Below are 22,924 nucleotides of genomic sequence, written 5' to 3' on the forward strand. Positions count from 1 at the left end.
ATTTGAGAAGGGCAGATTTGGAAGGATTGTTTTGGGAAAAGCAAGTTAGGTTGTTTTGCATTAAAATGTGAACTGAACCAAATTTCTCCCCCATCCCTTGCTATGATCTTTGTTTTCTTATGGCTTGGTCACTAATAATGGGTGATTAATTAATTAAGCGGCAATCAGTGCCACTTTCCGAGGACTCTGTAGCTGATCAGGTTGCCAGATGTTAATCCAGAAATCATAGCTGTAGCATTACAGAGTCAAAAGTGGGAAAGAGTGATGTGGCTGGTTTTATCTCCCATCCAGGCCAGGTGCTCCAAGGGTCCTTTCACCTGTCTTCCTCTCCTGCTTGCTACTGGAGGGTGGGACTGAGAGTAAACTTCTGCTTGCTACACCAAGTCCACTCTTGGAATAATGGGCATGGGAGCTGCTTCTTGCATCTTCTACTGCTGTAGGCATGATCTCTGACAATGGTTTAAGGCAGGAGTATTCATATATTGTTGGACTCCAATTCCCTCGGAATCTGCTTTCACATGAGCATCCAATGTTTTATCAAAATGGAACCCTATTGAGAATGTATATCAATTACCACATGTGTCTTAACATGTGCATTCCTGTTACAGGTAGGTAGCCGTGTTGGTCTGCCATAGTCAAAACAAAATAAAAGAAAAAAAAAATCCTTCCAGTAGCACCTTAAAGACCAACTAAGTTAGTTCTAGGTATGAGCTTTCGTGTGTATCTGAAGAAGTGTGCATGCATACGAAAGCTCATACCTAGAACTAACTTAGTTGGTCTTTAAGGTGCTACTGGAAGGATTTTTTTTTTCTTTTATGTGCATTCCTGTACATGCCAGCTCAGAAGAAAGTCCAATTGAATTCCATGAGGCTTCACATGAGTATAGGATTGCACCCTAAATTCTTTTAACTAGTAACTATGTTTAATGGGGGATGCGGGTGGCGCTGTGGGTTAAACCACAGAGCCTAGGACTTGCTGATCAGAAGGTCGGCGGTTCGAATCCCCGCAATGGGGTGAGCTCCCGTTGCTCTGTGCCAGCTCCTGCCAACCTAGCAGTTTGAAAGCACGTCAAAGTGCAAGTAGATAAATAGGTACCGCTCCGGCGGGAAGGTAAACGGCGTTTCCGTGTGCTGCTCTGGTTCACCAGAAGTGGCTTAGTCATGCTGGCCACATGACCCGGAAGCTGTACGCCAGCTCCCACGGCCAATAAAGTGAGATGAGCGCCGTAACCCCAGTCAGCCACGACTGGACCTAATGGTCAGGGGTCCCTATACCTTTACCTATGTTTAGTTTAGCCCATACCTCTATGGATATAATGTCCTGCTACGTTTGGCACAAATAGTTGTGTATTCATTTCCTTCAGAGAATGTAATGAGCCACACAGAGTTGATTGCCATTTAAAAACAGGACCGTTTGGGATCATGCTATGAACCATGCAGCAACCCATCAATTAACAAACAGAGCTTGGTAACTTCTACCCAAGGGAATAATGAATGATCCCCAGTGCATACTTTTGGACGATGGAATTGTATCGCATAAACTCAGCTTGCAAAGTGCCCACTTCCCCCTTGTTAGAGCTCTTTGAGCCAGTGTGAGAGATGGAAAAGCCTCCAGACCAGGGAGCAGCCTCGGGGAGTGGAAAAGGGGGTTGGCTCCTGGTCCCACAGGGATATCACCATGGCTTGGAAACACTGGCCTGATTGTTCCCATGTCAGGGCAATATTCAGCTTAGGGTGGAGGGAAGAGCAAGCAGCAAACAATGGGAAAGAGGCATGCAGCCCACCCGCCAAACATAAAACCCCAGAGCCCAGGTGCAGAGTTTCTGCTGGCTTCCAGATGAAAAAGAAAGAGTAAGTGAGACACCGACTTGCCGGCAGAAGACCTAGCAGGAAGAGAGGGAAGGAATCCACCTTGTGCTAGGAGAAGCTAATGCAGCAGGTTGGTTGAATATGAACAATAGAATTTTTACGGTTAGGAAGGTGACAGGAACATGCACTAAAAAGAGTCGAGTTAACAAGTGACTAACAGGAAGACATATAAACATCCCACAAGCAAGCAGGATGAACGCTCATTGCTGTATAACCTCCCCACAAACAAATCACATTGAATGCTCAATAAATACCAGGCACTGTCTAACCCAGGGGTGGGCAAACTAAGGCCCAGGGGCTGGATGTGTCCCAATTGCCTTCTCAATCTGGCCCGTGGACGGTTCGGGAATCAGCGTGTTTTGACATGAGTAGAATGTGTCCTTTTATTTAAAATGCATCTCTGGGATATTTGTGGGGCATAGGAATTCCTTCATTTATTCTTCAAAATATAGTCTGGCCCCCCACAAGCTATGAGGGACAGTGGACCAGCTCCCTGCTGAAAAAGTTTGCTGACCCCTGGTCTAATCTCACCGTAAGCTTTGTGCAAGCAAATCAGGATGGATGATCAGTAAAGAGGTCATATGGGGGAGCCCATATTTCTGCAGTCTCAAAGCAGGGGAAAAATATATTGTTTGTACCTTGCCCATCTAACTGGGTTGCTCAAGCCACTCTGGGAAGCCACCTTTGAATGGATTCTTTTTAAAAAGATGGACATTCTCTCTTCAAGCATAGAAGCTGTGGCCCTCCAGTGCTTCATTTGCTGCTATACATGTCTTCCTCAGCTGCAAACTCAAGACCTGCACAAAATTTGTTATGATCTCTGTTTTTAGATTATGGTCTTTACAATTCTTAACAATTCTGCTTTTATATTACTGTCTGTCTTCCTCCATAATGTTGCATGGCCTGGAGAAAATTCCACCAGGTGTGGCTTCTTCCATCAGTGTGGCATAGGAATGGCAGGGGAAAATACAATTCAGTTTGGAACAAAGCTCCTTTCCAAATTTCCATTTCTCCAAATTTTGTGATGCAGATTTTCAGTCAAGCAATATGTTCAAAAAGGAAAATACAAGGATAAAGTTTGCATAAAAATATGTATATTAATGAAACGGTTATTAATGCAAATGTATATTAGGGGAAATTGCTTCACAGAAAAATGGTACTGTATATGTTGGGAGAAGTTTGCAGTAAAACACGGGTGAATTTTTGTCAGGATTTTTTTAAAAATTGCAAATCAATGTGGAATGTGGTATACTGAACTTAAGGTTGGAAATATGAAAAATTAAGAGAAACTCATAGTGCTATGAGTGTGGGGAAACCACATCTGCCTGTTTCTCTTTCCAACAGCCAGGGCCATCCTGAGACATTTTGCTGCTTGGGGTGAAAGACAAGGGCCATATTAACACGATACATTTAAAGTGATGTGCTGACACGTCAAACCATCAATTCTTCCCTCAGAGAATTATTGGAGCTGCAATTTGTTAAGGGCTCTGAGACCCCTATTCCCCTCAGTTTCCTGTGAAGAGGAATTTATTGTTAAACCACCCTGGGAATTGTAGCTCTGTGAGAGGAATACAGCGGTCTCAGAACAACAAGACCAGGCCCTGCCTGCAACTCTTAATAGTTACATGTATCCCTTCAAGTTCTGAATCCAGCAGCCAGAAAACTTTCCATAACCAATGTGTTCTGGAAACCTGGGGGTGCAAACATGGAGTGATTTATTATGCCACGAGACAAGGGATGCATGCAACTTGTTTACTTCATAGACCCTCTTTTGGCTGGCTAATTACCATCCCCAAAGGATAGCATATTCATAAAACTTAAAGAAAGTCACGAATGTGATGAATCGTGCAGAGTCACAAATTAATGTGATATTTATTACAGGAAATAAACAGAGGCAAAAAAGTGGGGAGTGAGAATCTTCCTAGTACTAACTCTATACCGTCACAGGAATCTGCATGTTCAGATGGTAAACAAGTAATTCAGTTAAGCATAAAGAGCTCATTTGCATTTATCTCTGGCCTAGTTCATTCTTTTCATTTGGAAATGCCTTTGTATGAAGGACTCCCCTCACCCCTTTGCTATTTGAATGGGGAGCACTGGTAAGTGTATGGTAAAAAGGTAAAGGTAAAGGGACCCCTGACTGTTAAGTCCAGTCGCGAACGACTCTGGGGTTGTGGCGCTTATCTCGCTTTACTGGCCGAGGGAGCCGGCGTTTGTCAGCAGACACTTTTTTTGGGTCATGTGGCCAGCATGACTAAGCCGCTTCTGGTGAAACCAGAGCAGCGCATGGAAACACCGTTTACCTTCCTGCCGGAGTGGTACCTATTTATTTACTTGCACTTTGACGTGCTTTCAAACTGCTAGGTTGGCAGGAGCTGGGACTGAACAACGGAGCTCACTCCGTCGCGGGGATTCGAACCGCTGACCTTCCAATCGGCAAGCCCTAGGCACAGTGGTTTAGAACACAGCGCCACCCACGTCCCAAAGTGTATAGTGCTTCCTCACATAACATGAAACTTGCACCACCACCATCCCGTTTAGGGGATTTGTAGTGGTACTGGCATGGAGAAGATGCTTCATGAAATGATGTTATAATGACCAGGGGTTGGTTCAATCTTTGGCATCTTACAGCCTGAAACCCTTGAATGTTCTGGGACAGCCACTCCCATCAACCCTAGTCAACATGTCCAATGGACAAGGATGGTGGGAGTTGTAGTGCAGTCCAGAGGCACCATGTTGAGAATCCCTGGTGTAGACAACCCTGAGCAATGGTACATTTTGGCCCAAGGCAGCCTTCTATGTTTCTGTCAAGCAGAGGCACTTCTGAATTGCAGTCGTCCTGTGTAGACTAGCCCTGTAGCACCACAAATAAGTCCTAATGCCTCAGGGTGTGAAGGATCATCCATGCTATGGCTAAGAGTTGTTCTCTGGGCTGGTGATAGCATGGAAACTCCTTACACGATGAAAAAGAAAGGCATTATTACTGGCAGGACATGTTTCAGGGATAACAGGGAGATATTATCACATGGCGGCACATTCACGTGATAGGTGCACCATGGAAACCAGTCCTGTCACTTATCTCAGCCCATGTCCGAAACATAAATTTCTACAGGCTGATTTTTATTTTTATTTTTAAAAAGGATAATGAGCTTCCTCTTATGTCTTGGCTGATTTTGATAGTAACTGACATGTAAACAAAATTCAAAGCACAAGTCTCTCTTTGAAGTGGATGTAATAGATGAGCCTTGATAGCGTTTTCTGAATGGGACACACAATCCCAACAGTCATGGCAAATGTACTAATTGGTGAAAAATGAAATGAAATGAAATGAAAATGAAATAAAGATTTGGAGTTACAAATGACTGCTTGGAGAGCCAGGGTTCCTGTCTTTTTCAGCAGGAACCTGCCTGCTGGCTGAGACCATCTTCACAGGCCCTGTTATAGATTCCACCATCAAAAGAGAATTGGTTGGCAGAAACACAAGGCAGAACCTTTTCTGTGGCAGCACCGCAGTTGGGAAATTTTCTCCCAGCGGAGGTGAGACTAAATACCTGCTGGCATTTAGGCAGGCTGTGCAAAAGTTCTTACTTCATGTGGCTTTACTGATTTTAAATTGATGATCAAGGGTTTAATTCTTTTAATTCTTTTGGGGTTTTTTATGGTATTTTTTGTTATTTTGTGTAAACTGTTTTGAGGGTGCTTGCTAGGGCAGAAAAACAGTATAAATGTGCATAAAATAGAATAGGTTGTTAGCGTGTTGCATCAGGAGACCCAAGTTCAAATCTCCACTCAGGCCACAAAGTTCATTGGGTGGCCTTGGACCAGTCACTCAGTCGAACCTACCTCACAGGGTTGTTGCAAGGGGCTGGGCTTGTATGCTCTGTGCTCCCTAAAGGAAGGGCAGGATAAGAATCTAATAATAAAATATAAAAACAGTGGATGAAATGCAGTTGTTCTGGGAGGAGATAAGAAAGTGTGCAGTGGCTTATAGCAAGATCATGGAGAATGTAGCACCAGCAAAGCAGAATGTGGCATGGAGTTACAAAAGACAGCTTGGAAGATTTTAGGATACAAATGGTAGAAGAGACGTTCAGAATCCTGACAAAGATGAACAAGATCACCGGGAGGTGAAGACTACGAAGAGCATTCAATGTGAGCAAGAGAAGTCTCTGCTGGTTACAAAAGGGAAGGCAAGAGAGAAAAAGCACTCTGATAAACTTCTCAGCATTGCTACTTGCTGCTCAGCTATGTTGGCAATCTTTTCCAACCTTGACAAAGGGCGCTTTCTTCCAGGGTGAATGTTGGAGCCATGAGAAACTCAGTACTGCACTATGGTCAGTGTCAGCCTTAGACATTTTTCCATTGGAAGCTCTGGCCTGGAGCTCCTTTTAAAAAAACCTCAGGGAGAGAGAGAGGGGACTGGAGACAGGAGAATGAAGCCTCTTTTGGCAACCATAGCACCGCCCCATGTTTCTCCACACCAAGAAACTGTAGCAGTGCGCAAAGCAGCAGGAGGAAGAGGAGGCTTCCCTTGCTCAGTTTGTGTCTCTTTGGCTCATCTAAGGGGCAATATTTAACTAAGCTGCTAGCCATATTAACTGTGTTGCCTATGACAGGGATGGAGAACCTGTGGTCACCCGCCAGATGTTGGAGACTCAGACTCCCATCAGCCTCAGCCACCATGGCCAAGACTCAGGAATGATGGGACATCCAAAGGACTACACATTCTCCATCCAGGCCTATGAGCTTGCTCTTGTATTTATGCATTGTACCCATAGCAAAGTTAGTCATCCAACCTACCACTTGGCACAAAGTAAACAGCTGGTATATTTATAGTGGTATGTAAGCTCCAGCATAATGGCGGACCATACTTGACTGGACCATACAGTTGCCCTACCCAAAATGTAGCTCATCAGGAAGAAAATGGTTTCACCAAGGCTCCCTCCCTGATGTCTGCTCAGAAGTAAGTCCTACTGAATTCAAGGGGGCATACTCCTATATAAATGGTGTCACAATTTCAGCCACAGTAGTTTCCTGCTAATGATTAGAGCAGGTATAGGCAAACTCCAGCCCTCCAGATGTTTGGGACTACAATTCCCACCATCCCTGACCACTGGTCCTGCTAGCTAGGGATGATGGGAATTGTAGTTCCAAACATCTGGAGGGCTGGAGTTTGCCTATGCCTGGATTAGAGGTCTAAACAATGTGGAAGACTGGTCCATCAAAAGAGAAACTGGTAAGTGGAATCCATATATGAAAAGACAAACCAATCTCAAGGTGTTCCATATCAAACCCCCAAGCCCCCTTAGCCCTTCATTATCTCATCTAAACATTTGAATGAACTTGCATGCACAGGTATGCATGTGCCGTCACTATCTTCACAGCAGTGCCTAAATAAGAAGGTGGCAGCTGTTTTGTCTGTCTCCTGTCTTAGGGGCACAAAATTAGTGTTGTCCCAAAGCAGCCTGAGGGAAAAAATGGAGGGTCTCACACAATTAAATATTTCTATACAGTAGAGCAGAACTGGGCGGGGGAGGGCAGAAGAAGTTTGACACACAACGGCCGAACAATAACACCAGTGTGCTGACGGAATGGGAGACCCATGAATTGGAAGTTTGATAAGGGCTCTCTCTTTCTCTCAACAACCCCTTCAATTTCCCTCTGCACTCTCTCCCCCCTTCCCTTGCCTGCTTTCTTGTTTGGGCTTTTTAACAGTGCACTGTCTTTGTTCAAGATACAGGTGAACAACAATCATGTGATTAATACACACACAACCACACACATGCACAAAGCTTTTTAAAGGCCCGTCCTGCCTTGCCTCAGAGGACCAAGGAGCAGATAGGGCTTTGAGGAGTTGAGAGACGTCAAGAGACGGGCTGCAGGCCACAACAGGGATGCCTTCGGGTCGTTGTCGTTGCTGTGAACTTTTTCCGACAGCCAGAGAACCTGCAAGGGCTTGGGGTGCCTCGTCCCCAAATGGAATGCTTCTCCATAGATACAGAAGCAGCATCAAATATTTGGAGGCTGTGAGGAGAAGGTTTTCGTTGTTTCTATGAAACCCTATTTGATGCCATTCTTCTTGGTTTTGAGGTCTGCTCTTTCTCAGGTCCAGTCACCCAGGCCTTGTTGACAAACAGCAGTAAATTGGCATGGATTTTGCTTGTCTGCTTGCCTCTATCTGTCACTGCTGGTGGTGTCAGGAAGTCTCACTGGAACTAAAGCAGGGGGATGGAAAAGAGAGCTGAAGGTTAGTCATCTTTATTTACGCCACTTTTTAAGTCACACAGAAATTGAAGAAGGGGCTGCCTGCAGTGGCAATCGATTAGCCATTCCTCTTCAAGGTCCGAGGAGTCTTTCATAAGCCTTGAAGCCTTGCAAAGGCAGATTCCAGCAAAGAAAGGACCCACAGAGATTCTTCTCATTTCCTTCCTCTCCTGTGCCTCACACAAAAACCACTTTCTTTCACACTCGTGCAAGCTTCTAGAGCCTTCCACCACAGAGTCTGCCTCTCTTGGGTTCTCTCTCTCTCTCTCTCTCTCTCTCTCTCTCTCTCTCTTTCTCTTTCTCTCTTTTTCTGTGATTTGAAAGGTGATTGTACACCTCCAGAGTCAATGAGAAAGGAATGTGTGAGGCAGAGGTGAGAGATTGTCACTAATCTTTCCATGCTGGGGCTGTTGGGGGGGAGGGTACAAATGTGGAGCCTCCCAAAATATTCCAGACAATCATTCTTCCAAAAGGAAACAGCTTTTAATCTCTTAGTATAATGGTGGCTCATGTGTGAAGATGACACTTGGCAGCTATGATAGCATCATCACAGAGGCAAAGAGGGCATTGAGGATCCTGAAGAGGCAATGATGCATGTGTGTATCTACAGGTATATAAAGAATTCTCATCCTGACCCAGCCCTTCCTTCCTTCCTTCCTTCCTTCCTTCCTTCCTTCCTTCCTTCCTTCCGTCCGTAGCTGGCCAGTTCATAACTTTTATTTTTTCTTATATCCCTTCTCTATTATAGATAACAATTTTTGCTGCAGGGACTTTTTATGGTGCAATTCTAGGCATGTCTACTCAGAAGCAAATTCAGTGGGGCTTCCTCACAGGTAAACAGGTACAGGATTGCAGCCTTAATGTCCCCTGAAGCTAAAAGTTTGGGGTGGGAGTTCTTCAACTGCAGGAGGGCGGAGTGGGGGCACACACAGATCTTCTGCTGGGGTGACACACAGCTAGCTGAATCGTCATTGAGACTGCAAAGGGGAAATGCCAGTAAATTGCCAGACAAATTTACAGAGGGCCTGCAAAATATTCTCTTTGTGTAAGGTCGCCCCTAGCATGACGCTCAGCAAGGGAGGGGGAACGGAATGCCTTCTTTATGATGCTTGTAAAGTCTCCAGCTTTGATTCTGAACATGAATGTAACTTTGCTGACTAGTTCCATGACTCCTTCTATTCATGTCCCAGGTCCTTGCATTTGTGAGGCATTCAGCTCTATTTTAGAAACATCATTTGACCTAAGAGCTCGCCAGTGCCACCTCCAAAGCTTCTCGTGTCTGAAGTCTAGGGAGCCTATCTACACTTGTAGCCTGGTTTTGTAGCATTTTAACCAACATAGCCACCTGCAAAGATCAAGCGAGGTGCTGACAGTTCTCCATTGTTCACTGTGGCTATACTCTCTGTGAGGAGATTCCTGGCGCCTCTCACAGAATGCAATTTCCAGAGTTTTCTGGGGAGAGGCAACGACTGCTCAACCCTGTTTAAATCCATAGAGTACTTCTGCCCTAAATGGTGCTCAGTCCATTTAATCGACTGACATAACTTTTCCCTTATTACAGGATGAGAAACAGCAGCATGAGGCCATAATAATCTGTTTAGGCAAGTGGCAAGGCAAAGATCATAGTCTGATCAGATCTGCTTCATTCTCAATATTTTCTAGTTCTTGACTCCGTTGAACATCCTTCTCCAACCCAAGGACCTAAAAAGATCCTGCTGGATCAGACCAGTGACCCATCTAGTCCAGTATCTTGGTCCCACAACATTCTGCCTACTTGCCATTCCCAACAACTTGTATTCAGAGGCATAGTAGATGGAGAACATACGCATCATGGCTAGGAGTCTTGATAGTCTTCTTGAACTTGTGACCTTCTCTAGGCAAGGCATGTGTTCTTTGGGTCAGAAGCAAGACAAATAGGCCATGTTAGTGCTTCTTTTACTGTTTCACCCATAACACGATTTAGCCCAGTATCTTATCACCATATCATCAGCCTTATTGCAAATCCTGTGATCCTGTGATCTTCCTGATGATTTATTCTCATCCTTTTCTCCTTGTTGCTAAGCAGAAAACTGGGAAGTCTATACAAATAAGAAAGCAATGAATAAGCACACTTGTGTTAAAAACAAACATCATGGGTTTTAAGACCGTATGGGGAGAAGGGGGGTTTGTTTTGCTTGCCAACATTTTTGCAGCATGTGGGGAAAGGCCACAGCTCAGTGTTAGACCATCTCCTTGGAATGAAGAAGGTCCCAGGTTCAGAACCTCACATCTCCAAGTAGAGCTTGGAAAAAATCCTGCCTGAAACCATGGAGAGCTACTGCCAGGAAGCCCAGCACACAGTAGGGCAACTGATTTTCATTTGTCAAAGCAGGTACACTCATTTTGGGTGTTCTTGAAGAACTGGCCAAACGCCACATTATGTTAAGTGTGTCTTTGCATTTATGTGGGTGTGTTTTAGCAGGTGTCTTCCTTCCCCCAGCACTACCACTACCATCCAAATCATAACTGTGGTGCTGGTAGAGAAGAAGTTAAGCTTCTCCCACAGTCCTAATGAAAATACCTGCTATGAAATGCTGTTCTATGATTGGCACCAACAGCAACTTCCCTTCTGGGGCAAATAGCAGCTTTGAAGCATTATTCTCATCAGGACCGTGATGGGAGGCAAAGGGTTAAAGCCCCTTTCCTCTTAACACCATGGCCCATATATAGGTCTGGAGAAGTAGCAGCTATTTTTTAAGACACACACAGAGAGAATTAACGTAATGTGCTGCCAAGGCAGGAAGGGGTGGATAGATATTCTTTTAAGTAAGGCTGATCCCAAATCCTAGTCATGATAACTGAGGTCTCTGGGAATTATGGAAGGGTCTTCAAGAACTGGGGAGGTTTTTCACATCTACTGTAGGTTGTAATTTGCTTTCCAAGCCAGTGGAAATGTGAGCATTTGTACCACTGAGATTGTTCTGTGACATCTGTGAAACTACTCAGAAAAGGGGGACCAGTTTAGTACAGTCCAGTGGTTCTTAAAGTGTGGGGGAGGCCCAACTAAAAAGTGATGTCAGGTATGAAAAATACAATGTACCTGTTCAGGATCACATCTAGTCTGTGTCCTATTTAGATCAGGTCATTTTTATACTGCACCTGCACTATTAAGCACACCTGGAATCCACAACCAGATATGATGCTGGCTGTGTGTTTGATTTATTTTATGCATCTGGTGTCACTCCTAAATTGGACTACCATTTTCAGGAAAAGATTGAATGTTACCCTAGAGCCAGTGCATTTCTGTCTGTCTTGAACTGGTCTAGTAATCAGCTTTGTTTCTGTTTGATTGCTTCCAGGGGGGTGAATGATGCAACACCATGTACTCCCCCCCCCCCGTATCTTTTGCTTTGGTAACTTGATGAAACTCATAAACAATACTTCTCCCATTTTCTTTTATCTGTTTGCCCAAAGCCAATGGATATGAGGAAGCTGAACGTTTTCTGCGTTTGTTTCCCACTTAGGGAAGATTGGACAGTTCTTGACTAAAGGAGGGTTTAACGGTAGAGCACAAGCTTTGCCTATAAGGGCATGGCACGTTTAGGTGGAATGGTATTGGGAACACCATTGATAAAGCCGGCAAACACCCTCCAAACCTCCTTGCTCGAACTCCAACTCTCCACAAGTCTCAAAGGTCGGTGCAAGGGCTCCTGGGATTGCACTTGCAAATGCTTGTGGGATGGGATTGCTTGACACTGTTTTTGTGTCAGTGTTTGCAGTTTTCACACTCTTTTAGGGCCATTTTTGTCCCTTTTCCTGCCACTTCCAAGTCTGCAGCAATGCGCGTGGTCGTAGGTGAATTGAATGCTGAAATCAACCTGCCCATTACATTCAGTCTTCTGCAGGAACCTTCTCCTTCTGTGGTAGATGGCAATGGGGAGAAGGCCATCTCTGAGAGAGCACTTAAGTCTTTGGAATACTCTTCCAAGAGCAGTCCCTTGATGGGCTTCTGCCAGCAAGTCAAAACACAATGGTTTCCCCAATCTTCCAGGGGTATCGACTGAACTATCCTTACTAACCTGGTTCCCTCCAGATAAACCTAGTGTCCACCAGACGTTGTTAGACACTGTTTCCTATCATCCCTACTCATTGGCCACAATAGTTGGAGTCCAGCATTTCTGGAGGGCATCAGGGTGCAGAAGTCTAGATTAGACTCTCCACAAAGTTTGGAAATTTGGGGAATACTATGCTACTGATTTCTTTTTACAGAAGGTTAACATGGGATTTTAAAGTACAGTGGGGAGGGGCACCATATAGGATTGAATCTTCCTGCTTACCAGCTAATAAGCAGGAGGATCTGATCCTGGGAGTCCTGCTCTTTTGCAAGTGGCTTTGCACAAAGGATCAGCACCTGTTACCACAGAGGATCCGATTCTGTGTTTCACAAGCGCGTTTCCTGCAGGAAAGTTGCTTCTAAACAACTGCCATACCCACAGTGCCTTTGATCAACAGCTGTTGAGCAAAGGCATTGATCCTGTGTCAGGCTGGCAAGAAGGAGAATCACAGCACTGGACCTACTTTCTCCTAGAAAGACGCCACTGCTTGTTATGTAGGCCTTGCCCTTTTCATGTGGTTTTCCCACCCTGCCTGCCTCTCATTCTTGCCTGATGCCCTGCCCTCTGGGCTCTCCAACCTAACTTGTAGCCATGACTGTACCTGATTTGTCTCACACCTGAGTTCCTCCAAATATGCCTGCTTTGGCCTTGGCCTCAAGCCTAGGCTGAATTAGGTGCACAGTCGTAATTATTATTATTATTATTTGCTGCTGCTTTCTATCCTAATGTTTTAAAATGTTGTCCTATTTGTAGTTTATATTTTTACCTGTATTTTATTTATTTGTTTCTAAACTGTCCTGGGATTCATTTGAACAAAAGGTAGTTTAGAAGTGCAACGCATAAAATTAATAAATAGCAGAACTGTGGAGACAGTCTGATAAACTGAGAGCCTGGTTTTAATCAGAAGTCCAACACATATATCCACTTATTACAAAACTGTTTAACAGACAGAAAGAGATTTACAATGGCAAAGGAATCCTTTTTCCTGCATAACTAGGGCCTCGGGAGATCAAAGAGGAAATTGGGCACAGACTATCTGTTCGCTACCTGCTCTGGCAGGTGGTACCCCACCTTCCTCTCACTTGCTATTTTAACTCCTTCATGTCCTGATGGAGTGTGTGTGTGTGTGTGTGTGTGTGTGTGTGTGTGTGTGAGAGAGAGAGAGAGAGAGAGAGAGAGAGAGAGAGAGAGAGAGATAGATGGGAGGGTACTTGTGTTTTTCTGTGGGTGTACACACATGTAAGTATGCAGAACCACTGTCCAGCATCACATGCAGTCCTTGGGACCCCCAAAGGTTTGCCCACCCCTGGGGTTAGCTTGTTAAGCATTAATGTAATAAAAGGGTGGGGGCAGGCAGAGCTGTAGCTAGGTGATCTTGTGCCCCTGGCAGAGCCATCCAGATTGTGCCCCCTAGCCACAAAAAATAGGGAAAAACAGGACTCCTGCATATCATATAATGACCCTCTATTTAAAACCTTTTCTTATGGTGCAATAATCAATATTTTTATTTATAAACATATTTATGGACGCATTTTTAAGCTGATTTTGAGGGGAGACCCCGCCTGCACCCCTGGTGGGGGCCTTCTTCACCACCCCCTAGCTACGGCCCTGGGGGCAGGATCCTGTCAGAACCTTGGTTCTGAGCATATTTTTCTGGGAAGAAGCGTGGTTCTCTTGGAGGAGGATTGAGTAGAGTCTATAGGGCAAAGTAACTTCCCTGCTTTTGTCTCTCTGGGTTTCTGGAGTGTCCCAGGAAGTCAGGGGAAGGGTTAAGTCAGGAACTTTTCAGTCTGCTGCTTTGGTCCTTGTAATTCCTCCCAGGGAATAAGAATGGGAGAACAAGGAGCTCTTTCTGTTTTCGAGAATTAATAGCAAAGAGTCATCTGGGGTGTCATTCAAGCCGTGATCGGCTCCCAGAGGAATGTGTGTGTGTGTGTAAGTGTGCACATGTGAGAGAGCACAGGCCTAAGGCTGAGATGCCAAAGCAAGGGCAGACACAGTTCTGTTGGTAACCAGAGGTATAAACGGGCATCCAGTTTCTCCTTGTGACTCCTCAAACTCCAACAGCCCTTACTCAGAGCCATTTTAATCAGTCTGTTCTGCCACAAAATTAAGGGTAACCAAATCTCTCCACTTTGGTTTCTTTCAATTTCTCATTTTTCCAGCCTTCAGTTCCCCACGTATCTACACAATACGATTAAAAAAAAAACCTTAAAAAAAAACTTCTCATGAAAAACCACCAGCATTTTAATGCATTTTTCTTCCAATATGCAGATTTTTGTATGCACGTTTGCCTAATGCACACATATTTGCAATGCAATTTCCCCTAATATAATGCATTTTTCACTAATACAGTGGTACCTCTGGTTACATACTTAATTCGTTCTGGAGGTCTGTTCTGAACCTGAAACTGTTCTTAACCTGAAGTACCACTTTAGCTAATGGGGCCTCCCGCTGCTGCCGCACGATTTCTGTTCTCATCCTGAAGCAAAGTTCTTAACCCCAGGTACTATTTCTGGGTTAGCGGAGTCTGTAACCTGAAGCGTATGTAACCTGAAGCATATGTAACCCGAGGTACCACTGTATATGTGTTTTAATCCATAGTTTCCCCTAATACATACATTTTTGTACACATTATTTGGCTGGAGAACTGCATCACAAAAATTATATAAATGTGAATCTCAGAGAATGGCTGTGTATCCACTTGAATATGTATATATTTTCCTGAAAGTGCAAATTAGGTAGGTTTGCCTTTAAATGCAAGCTTAATCAAATTTATGTTCCCTCCATTCCTATGCATAACAGGCAGCTGCTCTTTCCTTACCTGCTGCTGTGGCTTCTGCTTCTCCATATCCCAACAAGGCTGTTTAGGTACCTCAGTTCTATCTGCTCTATGATATGTACCTTTACCCTCTTGGGTTGGGGTATTTTTAGGTTTTGTTGTTGTTGTTGTTGCTGCTGCTGCCACTGGGTTGGGGGTTATTGCTGTTATTATTATTTTTTTGTATATTTGTAGATCTTATTATGACACAATGTGAAAATTGCTGATTTTGTTATATACTTTTTGATGTTTGTTGTTTATGACTACTTTTGTGATACAGTGGACCCTCCGGATACAAACATAATTCATTCCAGGGGTTCGTACGTACCCCGAAAAGTCCGCAACATGAGGCATCGCTCCTGCGCGCGTGCATGGTGCACTAGAGCATTTCTGCACATGCATGCAGCGTGCAGAGCGCTTTTGCGCATGCACACACAGTGAAACCCAGAAGTATACAATTCCAGGTTTGCTGCGTTCGCAACCTGAAAGTTACATTACCTGAAGTTACAGTAACCCTGAGGGTCCACTGTATTTGTAATTATGTAATTTTTCATGTTGTAAGCTGCCTTGAGCATGGTTTTAAAGTATGGAATGGTGGCATACAAATCAATATGTATGTATGCAATGCTATTATTGTAGAAAAAGAGGTGCCAGAACTCACCTTCTTTTAGGATGGTTATGGCACCCACCTGGGAGGTGCTGGAACTGAGTTCCTTTGAGTTCCCCCTGATAAAAAGCCCTGCATGTATGTTTGACCCACAAGGAACGAAGGCTCTCAGTGGAGCTGATGCTGGCTGCATCTATGGCAGAAGGTCTACACCTATCTTTCTCAGCTTGGTACCCTCCAAATGTTGTTGGCTTACAACTCTTATTGTCCCTGATGATTGGGCAGGCTGGCTGGAGCTGACAGGAGTTGGAGGCCAACAACATCTGAAAGAATACCAAGTTGGAACACACCCGTGTGGGTTGTCTGCATGGGCTGAAACCTTCCCTTATTATAAAGATGAAAGGCAGAATTCCCATTCCTGACTACAGGGTCATTAACAGCATCAAGCAACCCATGGATTATCTCTGGTATCAACAGAGTATGCCTCTGAATGCTAGTTGCTGGGATCATTGGCGGGAGACAGCTATTGTACTCATATCCTGACCGTGGGCTTCCTATAGGCATCTAGCAGGCCACTGTGGAAAACAAGATGTTGGAGTAGATAGATCCTTGGGCTGATCTAGCAGGGTTCTTTGTATGTGCTTATGCCATGTTCCCCAACATCTCATCTTCCAGAAGGTTTGGACCATCATCTCTGGCCACTGACCATTCTGGCTGTGGCTAAAATGTGGGGGAAAAAGGGAAGGCACGAGGTCGGGGAAGGATGATTTGATGGATGATTATTTCCATCAAGTATTACTTATGATCTTCCCACAGCATTCAAGTTGGCTGCTGTTAGCTATCCAGCATGGCTTGTGATCGGGCCACAGAATGGTCTCATCCAGCCCTGGTAGTTCAATATCAGGGGAAAATATGTGTCGGGGGAAAATAGGACTTGACTGCTGCCTTCATTGTGGATTCCCCAGCTGTTAGTCACATGAATGCTGGAAAATGTTAATCTATATGGATTATTTAGGCCAGTGGTCCATTAGTCAAAGTACAGGAAAAAACCTACTCTGCCGATATCTAGATTTGCAATTACGTAAGTCACAAAATGATTGCTAATCTATGTCGTCTTTCCTCCCCTCCCCCCAATATAGCATACAAGTTAGAGGGATGAATTTAATTCCTGTTTTATCTACCACAGCTGTCATACAGGAACCCAAAGATTAATATGTAATGTTGTAGATAGCAGATTTCTCTAGAAATGAAATCTGAACTTAATTAACTACAGTGGTACCTTGGGTTAAGAACTTAATTCGTTCCAGAGGTCTGTTCTTAACCTGAAACTGTTCTTAACCTGAAGCACCACTTTAGCTAATGGGGCCTCCCGCTGCCGCCACTCCGCCACTGCACAATTTCTGTTCTCATCCTGAAGCAAAGTTCTTAACCCAAGGTACTATTTCTGGATTAGCAGAGTCTGTAACCTGAAGCATCTGTAACCTGAAGCGTATGTAACCCGAGGTACCACTGTACTCTTAAAAAATGCATCTGAAAGGTTTTATGGGGGAAATTTGATTGTTGGATGGCATAGCTTCATTTCTAGGGTTTCCCCTCTGCCTCTCTCCCCCCCCCCCCCCCATGAACAACACCAGCATATCCATAATTTCAAAGGATTGTATGTACTGGTCAATCAGTGAAATCTATCACAGATGGCATAAAGTCAGTCAGTACAGGTAAGCAGGCTACTGAGTTATAATATTACGTACAAATTCAGGAGAGCTAGCAACATGTTAACCTTCACAAGATCCTAAAAATATTTTCTTGGAAGCAAGACTAGTTTCAGATGTGCTTAGGACTAGTGGAAAAATAAGTAGCGTGCCTATAAAAGATAGGTAGATTTAGAAGTTACACTTTTTGGTCCTGCAAATTACATTTTGAGACTATTATATGTCTAAGAAGTAGATTTAGCAAGTTGCAACATCATGCTTTTGTCATAATCATCCTCCATCTTAACAATGAATTCCAATGAATATCCAAAATGTAACAAGGGAAATGGTTATCTAATTTGCTTATATGTTGTTTTATGGACACAGCAATGATTCCTAAACTTTAATTAACATGATTCACCAACAGAATTTTGCAGGCATTTGTGAAGTACTCATTGGTTCCAAATTCTGAATGACTGAAAGTGGATGTCCTTGCAGACTGATATGTTTGCAGTTTTGCCTTTCTCTTACTTTCAACAGCCATCAATAAGGCACTTATTGGCTTGTGTGTTTCTTCAAACCCACTAATTTACTTAAAGCAATTGGATATCTCAAAGCAGTATAAGCTCAATCCATTTTCTCATAAACACACCCAGTCTTACTACCCATAGATTTGTTTCATATTGTAAGGTGAATATAGAGAGTGGAGTGGCCATTGATAATTTGTATGTGCTGATACTTGTAAATGTTTGCAAATTTAAAATTGTTAGGTGTTGAGGCTAATGCACCCATGAATGAATGACTGGAATCCAGGTGATCTTAACTAGCCAACACATTTTAAGCATATTTTAAGATTCTTGTGGTGCCAGTTTTAAGTAGGCTCTGTTAACATCTTATTTATACTTTTAAAAATTATTATTACCTTTACTTCTACTGAAAAACTAGCAGTAATCTGGTATCAAATGAGTCAAGTCAACTGGCCAGTATGTTGACCTTTTGACCTGTTTTATCATCTCTTTGCTTTTGTTTCCTCCCCTTTCATCTGCAATGTCCATTTGTTCTCACTTCTTAATGTACTCTCTTTGGGGCAGAGACAGTTGCTTTGTTCTGTGTTTGCTATTAATCTGCTTCCTCTTCAATATCACTGGAATCGAGTAAAATGAGCCACCATTTGGTATCAACCATCAATGGGAGCACAACGATGGAAGAATGCCTACAGTTTAATCCCTGTGCTCCTCTTCCTCAAAGGAAAGACTGTATATACAAACCCATCACCCTACAAATAAGGGCCCATTGTAGAGGAAGGGTTAATAAATGATGTAAAGAAGAGACCATTTAAGACATGGCAAACCTTGACCTTTCATAAATCATACTGGCTCGGTTGCGAGTGTGTGGGGGCTATATGCAGCTGCGCGCGACGTTGACATTGTTCCCACCATCTCTAAGTGCAACAAATCCCTCTATTGTCTTCCCAGTTTATCTGGTTCCTCTTGTTTATTAGCAGAGGTTGTTTGGCACTGGTTCCAGCCCTGGGCGGGTGGAAAGAGTGCTGGCACGCACCAAAGAGGGAGGGCGGAGGGGGGATGAGAAGGCTGTATCAATGGCGTTATTGTCCCACCATTTTTGCTTCTGCTGTAATGATATGTTTGAAAAAAAGGGATTAAAGAGAGAGAGGGAGTGAGAGAGAGAAATCTGTGCAAAGGACTTGGTAAGAATTGTTGTCTGGGCCCCAAGCGGATGCTGCTGCAGCTGGGAGGATGGCCCAGGACAGAGGCGCGACGGGGGTGCAGTGCTCCTTTATTCTGTCCCTTTGGATTCTGATCTGTCGCTCTAGTGATAAGCACTGGATTCCACAGGTGCCCATGCATTTCTTTTTGCATGTGGAGGTTGTCCCCCAATTTCACCTCCATCTTCCAGAAGCTGCTGTGATATCATGGCGATTTCAAGAAGATTATTATATTAGCATGGTGGTTTCAAAGACATGACTACCATTACCATAAGCAATATTGACCACCCTAGGGGTTTCGTTGTTAACTGCTACAAAAACTGACACGCTACAGTGGTACCTCAGGTTAAGTACTTAATTCATTCCGGAGGTTTGTTCTTAACCTGAAACTGTTCTTAACCTGAAGCACCACTTTAGCTAATGGGGCCTCCTGCTGCTGCCGCGCCACCGGAGCATGATTTCTGTTCTCATCCTGAAGCAAAGTTCTTAACCTGAGGTACTATTTCTGGGTTAGCGGAGTCTGTAATCTGAAGCGTCTGAAACCTGAAGCATATGTAACCCGGGGTACCACTGTATTGTCTATACAGCCGCCACTTTGCTTTATCTTGATTGAATGGGCCTGTTCCTATGTTTGTGCAAGGCTGCACAATCCTCACACGGGGACCTTAACTACCCCAAGTTTCACATGGGAAGGTATTCATCTGCAGGTGTCCCTCTATTTTTTAACTACCAACACAAACATTTTAACATGTCAGAGAGAGGGAATTCCAGATCAAACCTTCTTTCTGATGTGACATATCACTGATGCAGAGGTTATATTTGAACAGGGCAGTTTCAAACTTGAGGGGCTACAACCCCCTTCCAATAGACTACATATATAGAAGATGTATATGGGAACAAGCTCTTAGCTTTCTTTTGGCAAAAGAAAGTTCAGGCTGCAGTGCACTGATTGTGTTCACATTGTGTCCCCTATGGTTCTTTCCCTAGTAGTGTCTTTCTAGCTCATTGTGTTTCCCCAATCCTATTTCCCATGCATTGTGTTGTATTGACTTCTATAGTGGAACAGTAAATGAAGAATGGAAGATGGGCAAAATAAAGGCCTCAGTTCCAGTAGAGAACAAGAAGAACCCAGGAGGTTGCTCTTTTTTAAAAGAGTTGTTGTTGTTGTTTAGTCGTGTCCGACTCTTCATGACCCCATGAACCAGAGCACGCCAGGCACCCCTGTCCTCCACTGCCTCCCGCTGCTTGGTCAAACTCATGCTGGTAGCCTTGAGAACATCGTCCAACCATCTCGTCCTTTGTTGTCCCCTTCTCCTTGTGCCCTCCATCTTTCCCAACATCAGGGTCTTTTCCAGGGAGCCTTCTCTTCTCATGAGGTGGCCAAAGTATTGGAGCCTCAGCTTCAGGATCACACATTATTTGAACCATGTTGTCTGTTTTTCTTTATATGGATGGAGACCAGAATTCTTAAAGAATTATGGGCCCCAAAGGAAACATGAATTAATACATATACTCCCAGAACCACAGAGTAATTGAGTTGTGAGCCCCACTGAAAATATTCTGGCTCTTGTGACAATGCCCCACTTGCCCTGCCCTTGCAGAAGCCCTGAGCCGAGGCTTCTGTTTTACTGCCAATTTGCTCATCATCAGCTTGGCTCCAGCAGGGAGGTCAGAAAGTGATCAGGAGGCACTGGAAACTTCATGTCTTTCTGCTGCTTTCAGAATCAGACCCTGTGGAATCTCTCCACCAGCAACAACCCTCCCACCAATCACATGCACATACATTTCAAGGAACCTTTAAAAGAGTTCAAGCCTATGAAAGTTTTGCATGTTTTTAATTGGATCTATCTTGAAGATTGCAAATGGAGAGATGATCGCCTGGCCGAGAGTCTGAAGAAAGAAAATAGTTTGTTTCAGATTAAATGAAAGCAATTTGAAAGAGGGACGGCTGCGCATGATCTGTAGTCTTATCCCACTTTTACCTCTAATAAATAGTCATGCAGGTTTCTGTACTGTTTCAAGAGCCTACAAAATGTGTTTGACCTCATTGATGACAGTTATACACAGTGGTGTGAAGAGGTGGCATCCATATCAAGCCATTGTTGACTATCTTCACCAGCCATACAGGGTTATAAATTGGAGTTCCTCAAAAAACAGAGTTAATGGAGACCAATGGACACTCTGTGTTGCAAGCAGTCAATAATGAAATTAGAATACAGATCCTTTGTTTGGATGAAGAGGCAACCCCTCTGTTGCAAAGGAGGAAGAACACATCTCCATATGGATATATGTATAACAGAGAGACTGAACAAATGCGACAACAGTTAAAACCTTTGAATATGTTTGTGTGTTTAGGCCTCAATCAAGGGCTGTTCATGAAAGAAAATATTATTCTGTTTGATGGTGGTTTGAAATTCCTTAGCTATTTTGTGTACAAAAGCTGTGCTGAAAATCCACTCACCCCATCATTTCTACAGGGCCTTTCAGTCCTCACCAAAATTGAGATTTTCATTATCTTTTGGGGTGGCCACAAAATTCTGAAGACCTTTTGCAGTGACTGCGTATCTTATCTTAACTGAAAATAAAGTATGGGATGTCAATGGCTTTTGACTTTCTTTCTTTCTTTCTTTCTTTCTTTCTTCCCCTCCTTTTCGTTTTTAACTAGAAAAAGGCTGAGCTTTCCCTTCCTTAACAGTGTGTCCCATGGGAATGACAACACCACATAAAGTAGTACCATCTTTTCCCATGGGCAAAATTGACCTGATACATTTTGCTGCCTGAAGCGAAGGGCAAGATGGTGCCTCCCTCCCATTGTACTTAGAGAAACTGGGCTGGCAGTTGAATCTTACTTCAACACTGGGGATGGAACAGAGTCCTCCACAACACCTGTGGGCAGCAGACTACCTTAGGGAGCATAAGATAAAAACAGCCCTGCTGGATTATTCCAGTGGCCCATCTAATACCAGCATCCTGTTCTCACAGTGGCCTACCAAGAAAAGCCTCCAAGCAGGACCTGAGTGAAACAGCATCCTCTCCTCCTGCAGTTTCCAGGAACTAGTATTCAGAAGCATATTGCCTCCCGACAGTGGAGGTAGAACACAGTTATTCCGCAGGGCCTGTAAGACAGAGTTGTTCCGCCTGGCCTTTGGCTTGGAGCCAATTTGATTCCCTCCCTCCCTCTCTCTCTCTCTCTCTCTCTTTTTCTTCTTTTCCTTCTCCTCCTGCGATGAGGCTACATTTTAATATTTTAATGTTCCATTATTTTAATGTTGTATTTTATTTTTGTTTTTAAGTTGTAATCATTCATCTTGTTTTTATTATTGTTTGTAAGCCGCTTTGAGCCCGGCCTTGGCTGGGGAGGGTGGGGTATAAATAAAAAATTATTATAATATTATTATTATTGTAGCTAGCGGCCAATTATAGCATTATCCTCCATGAACTTGCCTGACCCTTTGTTAAAGCTGCTCAAGCTGGTGCCCATCGCAGCCTCCTGTGGCAGCAAATTCCATAATTTAACTGTGTGCTACGTGAAGAAGTACTTTTCTTTGTCTGTCCTGAGTCTTAAGGACATAAGACAAGCCTGCTGGGTCAAGCCAATGACCCATCTAGTACACCCGTCGTCTTCTCACAGTGGCCAACCAGATGCCCATGGGAAACTCTCAAGCAGGAAATGAGCACAACAGCACTCCGCCCACCTTTGTGATTTCCAGCAACTGCTTTTGTTGTGTATGCAGCATGGCCGTGGCCTCTCTTAGGGGCAAGCCTGGGCAGTGTGTATGGAGGTCCTGGGCTGCCCAGATGACAAGACCCCCCCTCTCAGCCTCACTGAAGTGGTCCAAAGAAAAGCAAAACAATA

Source organism: Podarcis erhardii (genome assembly GCF_964252035.2).
Source record: "Podarcis erhardii genome assembly, chromosome: 10".
Lineage (NCBI taxonomy): Eukaryota > Metazoa > Chordata > Lepidosauria > Squamata > Lacertidae > Podarcis > Podarcis erhardii.